The sequence below is a fragment of the Oryx dammah genome, unplaced genomic scaffold, assembly GCF_014754425.2.
Source record: "Oryx dammah isolate SB20612 unplaced genomic scaffold, SCBI_Odam_1.1 HiC_scaffold_11056, whole genome shotgun sequence".
NCBI classification, from domain to species: domain Eukaryota; kingdom Metazoa; phylum Chordata; class Mammalia; order Artiodactyla; family Bovidae; genus Oryx; species Oryx dammah.
This window is the reverse complement of record NW_024080450.1, coordinates 1,819,142-1,828,675: the sequence shown is the minus strand read 5'-3', so window position 1 is coordinate 1,828,675 and position 9,534 is coordinate 1,819,142. Positions and strand designations below refer to the sequence as shown.

General features: G+C 50.6%; 1 protein-coding gene across 5 annotated transcripts in view; it reads right to left on the bottom strand.

Moving 5' to 3' along the window:
* The window catches only part of LOC120860333 (aquaporin-7-like), an 18,255-nt gene extending 17,354 nt beyond the window's left edge, over positions 1-901 (bottom strand). For 2 of the 5 annotated variants that reach the window (XM_040236135.1, XM_040236137.1), the window contains exon 1: positions 676-901. The gene's annotated coding sequence lies outside the window, so the exon portion shown is untranslated. The remainder of the gene's footprint in view (positions 1-675) is intronic. The other 3 variants (XM_040236134.1, XM_040236136.1, XM_040236139.1) reach the window with 2 other exon arrangements.
* Between the last annotated feature and the right edge of the window lie 8,633 nt (positions 902-9,534).

Below are 9,534 nucleotides of genomic sequence, written 5' to 3'. Positions count from 1 at the left end.
ACACCCCACATAGGCACACACGCGCGCACACATACACCCCACATAGGATGAGGTCCTGAAAACTCACTTAGTCCATATCCCCACCTCAGAACAAAGTCTACCATCTCACCTTTCCTGAAGACACCCACCCGTTTTATTCCCATTTTCCTTGAAAATGACAGCACAAAGGTGAACCTGGACCTCCCCACCTTGCATGCTCCCTATTCTCCAGCCCCCTTTCTTCCAACTGCCATGCAAGCTCCCGCACCTCACCTTGACTGCAGAAACCCTCAGCCCTGGCCCAGGAGGGGCTCCAGAGGGAGAAACCACCCCAGCAAAGCCGGGAACCCGCCCCCTACTCTGATCCACATTCCTCCTGCTTTGGTCCCTTGTCGCCGCTCCCCACCCTGACCCCACTCCAGGCCCTCCTGGCTGCCTAGCCCCACGCATCCTCCCAATCTCTGCTCCACCACTGGTCCTCCCAACAGTCAATTTACAGGTAAGCCCAGAAAGAACGTGTGACATGCCTATATGAGGCAGCCACTCAGGACTAAACCAGAACAGATATCCAGGCCTTCAGCTCCCAACTGGGTCGCTTCCCCAGCCCCTCCCATGGTTGTCCCGTGCCCATGTGGCCCCCAGGAATGGCATCCCTGAAGCCTGAATCCCAGGGGAGGCCCCCTGTCCCAGCCCTACCTGGGGCCCAACTCACTCTGCTGAAGGGCTTTGTGCTCCCAGTTGCCTGCCTTGGGGCCTCTCAGTCACAGCAGCCCCTGGACAGCTTCCTCCATGACCGTCTCGGGCTCTGGCTGCGGCCCCTGCTAGGGCTCTGCGGTCCCTATGTGTCCGGCCAGAGCCCGCCTCTCAGCCCTCCTCGAGGCAACCCGAGTGCTGCGCTGCTCTGCTCTTCTCCTCCAGGGAAGAGGTCAGTGGAGCAGGGGTTTGGCCCTTGTCACTCGAGCCAAGTGCAGACACACTGCCCAAAATAGCATCCCTTCTCCTGCCAGCAGTGCCGTGGAGACAGGGTTCTGAGGCAGCCCTTGTGAGGTCAGAGGCGGAGCTCCCAGTGGGCGCTCTGGGCCTCTCGGTTTCAGAGGAAGGGCCTGTTGTACCAAGCCAAGTGTCCAGCACAGAGTCAGAGGAAGTCCCCACCCCGGCCCCGGGTCCCACAGCTGGGGGAGACTCCAGAGGCCCCTGAACCCCCTCTGTGGGGAGGACTGCACAGAATGGGATGTGAGGTGGAAGATTCCAAAGATCAACAGCCAGGTGGAAGGGCTGGGAAGAAGACCCTGAGTCAGTCCTGAGGAAGCCTCCATCCCGAAGGAGGAAGAGGAGACTCGGGCCCTGGACTCTGAGAGGAAGAGACAAAAGCCATATTTGCAGGAAAACCTCAGTCCAAGAAGGGAGGTAGAAGCCAGCCTCGTTCTCTGGAGGCTCTTAGTCTGGTAGGGAGGAGAAAAAGCCTGGGCCTCGTCCTCTGGGAGCCCCCAGTTTATTTTAGTGGGGAAAGGGGAAAGCTAGGCCCAGCCCTCAGGAAAACACTTCCCATGGGAACAGTAAGCAAGGCCTCTGGGAAGGAGCCAGGCTGGACCAGAGGGCATGCCCACGGGTGGGTGACCAAGGTGGGTCAGGAGCCAGCCAGGGGACCATCCACCGTCTATGAGCGGACCTCAGGAGCCGGGGCATGCTGCTAAGTCGCTTCAGTCATGTCCAACTCTGTGCGACCCCACAGACGGCAGCCCACCAGGCTCCCCAGTCCCTGGGATTCTCCAGGCAAGAACACTGGAGTGGGTTGCCATTTCCTTCTCCAATGCATGAAAGTGAAAATTGAAAGTGAAGTCGCTCAGTTGTGTCCGACTCTTCGCCACCCCATGGACTGCAGCCTACCAGCCTCCTCCGTCCATGGGATTTTCCAGGCAAGAGTACTGGAGCTGGAGCATGGGTGAGCCTCCAAAGACAGGCAGTCTGGGATCTGAGCAGATGACTTGGTGCTGAGGAACAAAGGAGGGGTTGCTGGTCTGCAGACTGTAAGGAGACCAGCCAGGAGGAGTCGTGGAGGCTGGGCAGTGGGTCCAGAAGGTTCTGAGGCAGCCCCTTATTGTGGAGAGGGGTTGTAGGGTTTGGTTGCAAAGCCAACTCAGGTAATAGAACTGTCCTCTAGAGGGTGCCAGTAGAATGGATCTGGTCTGGAACTTGCCTTGCCCAGCCAAGCCACAACTCCCCACCGCTCCCTGGCCCCTCCCCACCACCACCACCCCAACCCCACTTCTGCCACTTTGGTTCAGTGGGTTAAGAATCTGCCTGCAATGCAGGAAATGCAGAAAATGCAGGTTCGATCCCTGGGTAGGCAAGATCCCCTGGAGGAGGGCATGGCTACTCACTCAAGTATTCTTGCCTAGAGAATCCCATGGACAGAAGAGCCTGACAGTCTACAGTCCATGGGGTCACAGAGTCAAACATGACTGAGTTGACTTAGCATGCACTTGCCCACACACCACCCCTCCTAGACCAGCAGGTCACTGACTCTGTAAGGAGAGGCAGAGGCAGGCTGCCCAGTCAGAGACCATCGTTAAGGAATGGACTCTACCACAGCAGCCCTGTGGCTGAGGCTCTGCCCCTCACCGCCTCTGCAGACTTGAATCCTTCCTTCAGGGAGGTAGAGATGCACCCCTGGTAGTGGCGGACATCTGCCTTTTTTTTTTTTTAATAGAGTTTTTTATTTATTTCATTTTTTGGTTGCATTGGGTCTTCATTGCTGAGAGCAGGCTTTCTCTAGTTGCAGCTAGCAGGGACTAGTCTTCATTGCTGTGTGCAGGCTTCTCATTGTGGTGGCTTCTCTTGCTGCGAAGCACAGGCTCTAGGCACATGAGCTTCAGTCACTGTGGTGCACGGGATTAGTTGTTCCACAAAGCATGTGGGATCTTCCCTGACCAGGGATTGAACCTTTGTCCCCTGTATGGGCAGGCATATTCCTATCCACTGTACCACCAGGAAGTCTGACACCTACCTTTATTCCTGTGTGTGCTATTGAGGCCAGGGTGAGGTAAGAGTCAAAAGTGGAGCTCTGGGGTCTTGGATGAGATCGGGATCATGGGCAGAGTTGGAGTGGGCTGGGGTAGGGCTGGTGAGGGAGGGAGACCGGGATCCATGCTGGAGTCAGGGATCAAGCCCTGAGCTCATTTACTGGGCTGTTCGCTGAGACACATAAATGGCAGGTAACTTAGGATACACCGTGATAAAGTGGAGGGGATACAGGAACCACTAAGCCAGTGAGGTGGGCAAGAATCTTCCAGAAGACATAAGATGGACACTGAGTCCTCTAAGGTGAGGAAGGGAGGATGGAGCAGTAGTGGTCCTATTAAGTCATTTGAAGCCCAGTGGGACTTGAGAAAATCTAACACATTCTGGGAATTGTCAGTGGTTTACAGAGGGCTGGAGAAGTGAGCAGGGGCAGACCATGAGGAGTTTCGTCTGCCAGGGCATGCAGTCAGACTTTATCCCAAGGGCCTGAGGCCCTCAGTGGGTTCTTTTCCTTGTGTGCTTAGTCACGTCCAACTCTTTGAAATCCTTTGGACTGTAGCCCACCAGGTTCCTCCGTCCATGGGATCTTTCAGGCAAGAATACTGGAATGGGTTGCCATTTCCTTCTCCAGGGGATCTTCCCCACCCAGGGATCAAACCAGGGTTTCCTGTGTCTCCTGCATTGCAAGTGGATTCTTACCTGCTGAGCCATCTGGGAAGCCCCTCCAAGGCTTCTAAGCAAAGAGAAGCATGAAGTAGTCAGTCTGGGGTCCCTGAGGAGCCGCCAGCAGGCAGGGGCATGATTGGGCCCGGGCTCAGGCTGGAGAGAGAGAACCGATGTCAGCCCCTGGGCATCTACTTTGGAGTCCATGGGATTGTCAGGAAACATGAGGGTTGAGGCAAGGGGCAGGGCAGGATGCTGGGGACAGGAGGGTGACTAAGAAGGAGCAGGTGGTAAGAGGAGGGAGGAGATAGAAACTCAGACACCAGCCTACCAAGAGAATGCACAAAGTTCGAGGAGGCTATGGCCCCAGAGGTAGGTGGAGGAAAGGCCAGCCTCAGTGAACTGGTGGGATGGAGGATGGCCGCAGCTGAAGAGATGGAGGCTGAGGTGGCAGAAAGTTCAACTGTGGAGAGAACAGAGACAGTAAGGCGGGCTCTGAGGCTGGGCGAACTCTTTTTGCAAACTCTGATGTATCTTTGGGCACTTAGTCCCTCTTTCAGAAATTGCTCCAATATTCTAATTTTGCCTACAGTATAATACTTTTGCAGAATTATGAATCAGTGAATTATATATCACTATTAGCTGGGAAAGATCGAGGGCAAGAGGTGAAGGGGACGACAGAGGATGAGATGGTTGGATGGTATCACTGACTCAATGGACATGAGTTTGAGCAAACTCCAGGAGATAGTGAAGGACAGGGAGGCCTGGTGTGCTGCAGTTTACGGAGTTACAAAGAGTCGGACATGACTTAGTGATTGAACAACAATTAATTTTAAGGTTGGAAATGACCCAGTGCTCATCAGCCTCTCATTTCTCATTCATTACACTAAAAAGTTTTCAGTGTAAACTAGTAAGTGGGGACATTAATGTTCAACCTAACTGAAAATTTAAATATTTATGAACACATAGCCAAGCAAGTCAAGCAAATATAATTGTCCATCGTTGGAGTGGAAATTTTTGAAAAATGAAAGCAAATAAAAAAATCTCAGCTCCTTTTAAGTCTTTTATTACCTAAAATACAAAGAAGTCAAAAGAACATTTTTCCCTCCATGACAACTACTACAAACATTTTGGTAGGGTTCTTTCTAATCCTTTTTTTAAAATGTATACACATATACACATCCACCCCAATTTGTCAACAATAAGTAGAATGAAACTTGTATAAAATTTTGTAAAGTACTTTCTTCACTCAAATATTAAGAATTATCTTTTCCATGCCAGTAAGTCCATATCCATGTCATATATGTGGTTGGACAGCAGAGAATTGCCTCCAATTTTAAATGTATCCAACTATTCTCTATTATGAATAGCATAGGTCAGGCAAAACTGGCTGAAACCTAGTTAGGAATAAAAATACAAATAGAAAATTTTAAAAATCAGAATGCAGAAAGAAAAATGCCCAAATATACTAAAACTAATCTGAACTTCCAAGAGCCCCTATAAAAAAATGAATGAACTATTTATTTCCACTGACGTGTCATTTGATTTATATATTGTGTAAACTGCTTTCAGTCAAATTGTTTTCCAGACTTTTTTTTTTTTAATGGTGCCACGCAGCATGTGGGAACTTAGTTCTCCAATCAGAGATCAAACCTGTGCCCCCTTGCACTGGAAGCATGGAATCCAAACTCTCTTGAGCCACAGAATCCTTTGTATAAACTCAGGTGTGCCATCGTATCAATCAGTAAGAAATGAGCAGCTTTGGTTGAGAGAGTAAAGAGGGGAGTTGGAGAACAGTATAGGTGCCTTGATGAACCCTGGTCTCTGAAATCTCAGACTGCTCAAAAAAGAAAAGACCCTCCTCCCAAAAAAGACCCTTAAGACTCACCCAGGTGAGTGTCCCTTTTCAAACTCATTTTTCAAGTAGGGAAACTGAGATTCAGAGCAAGGAAGCAACTTACCTAAGATCACCCAGGCCTTGAACATCTGGATCTTCCCAGGAGACCAGGGACCCAAGCTAGAAGAACTGGGGTTCTAGCAGGTGGCTAGAACCTAGCAAGTGGCTGGGCTGGGGAGGGCTGGAGACACATGCAGGAGCCAGGATGGTCTTTAACCCTGACACTCTGTAATGACCAGATCCTCCCAGCAGCCCAGGCTCTCGTCCTTCCTTCCCAGAGTCATAGGTGGGCCTCCAGAAAAGAGTGGACAGAGACGAAGCAGACAGGATCCAGAGGCACTGACGTTAGCCCAAGGGCAAACATCCTGTAAGTCATGGAACCAGAATTCAAACCCAGGTCTACTCCACTCTAAAACCTTCATCAGGCTACCTAACTTGGCATCAGAAATCAGGCATGGAGCTCAGACCTGTCACTTTGTAGTATGAGCTGAATCTATCAGGTCCTGGAAGATGGTGGTGTCTCATTGACAGAAAGAAGTTGGGAGATGACACTGAAGAAATCTGCTTGTGTGAGAATCATTTATGTATATGTATGTGTGTATATGTGTTTGTATATTGTGTGTATGTATACATATTTGTGTATATGAATATGTGTATGTATGTGAATGTTCATGTGAATGAGCTGATATGTGTGTTCATGTCTGTGTCTGGTCTTGAATGTAAAAATCTCTCTGTGGACACTTTCTCTGTCTCTTTCACACACATATAGACACCCACAGAATCACTGCACACATAAGCAGGAGCCCATTCCTCTGGGTTAATATTTTCCTGCCTGCGTCAGCATGGTGCCTGTCGGCAGGCAGCTCACTGAAGATATGTGCTTTATCTGATCTGGAACAGGGGCTCAGGGTGGGCAAAGAGCCCATCTCAGCACTCCTAGGGCAAGCTACTCTCTCTCCACTCTCTTGCTCAACCTGAAAATGGAGGCACGCCCAGAGGCCCTGGCAACCCCGTGTGATGTGACTACCCGTCTCCCCACTCACTCTAAGGGCTCCCCAAATGGTGCAGGCTTCCTCCAGATGGGCAAGGTCAGTTGCTCCCAGAGGTATCGCCTCACTCCCAAAATCGTTGCCCAAATCCTGAGGCCCCCAACATATATACCTTCCACTGAGGAGAAACAGGGAATAGAGGCCCTGACGAAATGCTCACAAAGCGCCCCTCTTCAGCAGGAAAGCAGCTTTGAAATGACCGTGCTAGCCTGCGGGAAGGTGGGGTCTGATTTACAGCCTGCCAGGAACATAGTGATAGCCCACGGGGCCAGTGCAGAGGTCTCCATGGGCAGGGACTTGGGTCCAGGCAGCCATAGGCATTGAGCCCAGGAAGGCTTGATGGAACACAGGGGTTCCCCTGGCGGGATGGGGCCTCCTTAGTTCCTGGGCCTCTCCCAGAATCAAAGGAGGGTCCTCCCATGCCCATGCTGGCCCCCTGGGGGGCAGGCTGGGCCAGACTGGACTGAGCAGGCAGACACAGTCTCTTCTGCTGTTGGCATAGCCCAGGGTTCAGGGTGAGTCAAGTCCAGATCCCCTGGCTCCCTGCCCAGCCTGAGGATGCCCTAATGAGACAAGGATGGGGAGACAAGGATGGGGAGACAAGGATGGAAGACCACCCCCGGCAGTGTTATTCCCCTAGATGCAGAATTAGCAGCACTGACTGCAGGAGGGGTTGTTTGATAAGACGGTAGCTGACTTTGCCATCGGATGGAACTGCAGGAAGGAAATGAGGACATGTGGGTGAGTAAATTTAGAAGAGTCAGCAGAGGTTGGGGAGAGACCCCTCCCCCCCGAGACAAACTACAGCTTGCTCAGCTCTGGTGATTGTCTAGGTATCTCTGTTGCCCTGTCCCACACCAAAGAGGGAACCCAGAGAGCTGGCCTCGCCTTCTGTGCCCCTTCCCATCTCATCTGGCTGGGGGCAGGAGCTCCGCCTTCACCTTCCCACCCTACTGTAACAGGACAAGGGCCCTCCTTATGCCCACAACTCTGAGCTCTCCTTTTGATGTCCCAAGACTGGACATCATTGGGCAGGTTTCCATGGCCAGAGAGGCGAGGATGGAGGGCAGGAAGGCTTCACTGATTACAGAGAGTAGAGCTGGAAGAGGGGCCATCTGTGCCTGGTGAGGCTGACCCAGAGGGCCATCTCGAGGACAACACACAGTTCCAACAAGTTCCAAACAAGGCTTCCCTCCAGCTACTCGGATGTCAGAGAAGCTGAGATGGAGGCACTGGACTGGACAGAGATGAGTTTCCAGCTGTCAGACCAGCTCAGATACCCAACCTCAACATTTGGAGACAGGCTCCATACCCCTTTAAAGCATGTTAAATGAAAATTTCAAACATTACCAAAGTGGTATATGACCCTCCATATAACCATCACACCATAAAATCATCAACCTTTTGGCACTCTGGTGTCACAGACTTTTTTTTTTTCTTTTTTATGAAGTATTTTAAAACACATTCCAGCTGGTATGTCATTTCACTCCTGCATCCTTCAGTATTCATCTCTAAAACCTATAAACGTTTTCTTACATAATCACAATTCCATGCCTAACAAAATGAACAAGTCCATGGAGCTATCAAGTACTCACATTGTTTCCAAATGTCTTCATTTGTTGGTTTGTTTGAGTCAGGCTCCAAACAAGAGCATGTGGCACTGGGGTAAATGTCATCCTAGACATGAGCAGTTCCCCCTTTGTTTTGTTCACAAGCTGTTCCTGTCGCTGTCCCTGCTAGTTAATGTGCTTCTATAAGAAGTCACAACTGAGGGTTTGTGTTTGCTTCCTTGTGGTGTCATTTAGCTCTTCCTCCTTTCTCTGTATTTTTTTTATTTTTTTTTAGAATATATAGGAAGTTAGCTCCAACTGTGTGATTTTATTTAGGATCAATTTAGAGGGGATTGACTCCTTTGGGGACAGGGCCATGTGCTACCTACTGTACCTCATCCAGAGGCATGTAATGCCTAGTTGTCCCAAGTTTACTGATGCTGACCAGTCAGTGGGTTTAGAGGGTGGCAGCTTGGTCCCACCACTGTTAAGTTCCCCATTGCCTTCTGGTTCCATCCTTTAATTTCTACTGAGTCAGTATCAAAATCCTTTTACACTAAACCATTTAAAAGGAGAAGCTCTGGGCAGCAAATTCTTAATCCACAAGAAAACAAGAGACTTAATTAATGTTGGTGGCTCAGTTACTGAGTTAATCAGGGCAAAGAGGGGAGTCAGAAAGAGGGATGCTTCATGAGAAGATGAAAGAGTGAGGTGGTGGCAGAACAAGGCAGTGAAAAACCCAGGGACCTCCTGGCCAAGAGTCTGAGCATGGGGCTGGTGTGGGCTTTGGCTGTTCAGGGGTGGCTCCTCCTATCCACCTGGTGAGTTGTGGTTCATAACTCAGACTTTATAGCCAGCAGTCCTGAGCTTGTATCCAGTTTGGCTTCTTGATTGGTACTGGGTGCTTCTGAGCAAGATATTTAATTGGGTGTCTTCCTCTGTATGATGGAGTTACCAGTCCTTACCTAGAAGAGTGGCTGGGAGAATAGACTGAGTTGGTGGTGAGTCCCTGCTGGGGAGTAGACACTCTGTGGTGGAGAGGATATCTCTTTGAGGAAAGGGACACTGCACCCCACCCCTTCTGCCCTTATTGACTCTTGTCTGACTCCAGGGCCAAAGCCTGCAGAGCTATGGGCCTGGGGATGGGATGGAGGAAACTATGCTCATTCTGCAGGCAGACAGCAAGACCAAAGCCCACAGACTTCCACCCAGATCTCAAGTTGCTCCATCCAGCTCTTCCCATTAAATCTCGGCCTCTCAACTCTCAACCAGGACTTGACTTCCTGGTTGCCACGCCCAACCTCTCAACCCAAGGGAGGGATTGGGACTTGCCCCAGGCACTCGGCAATCACTGGCTGGATCTACAGACAGCCAT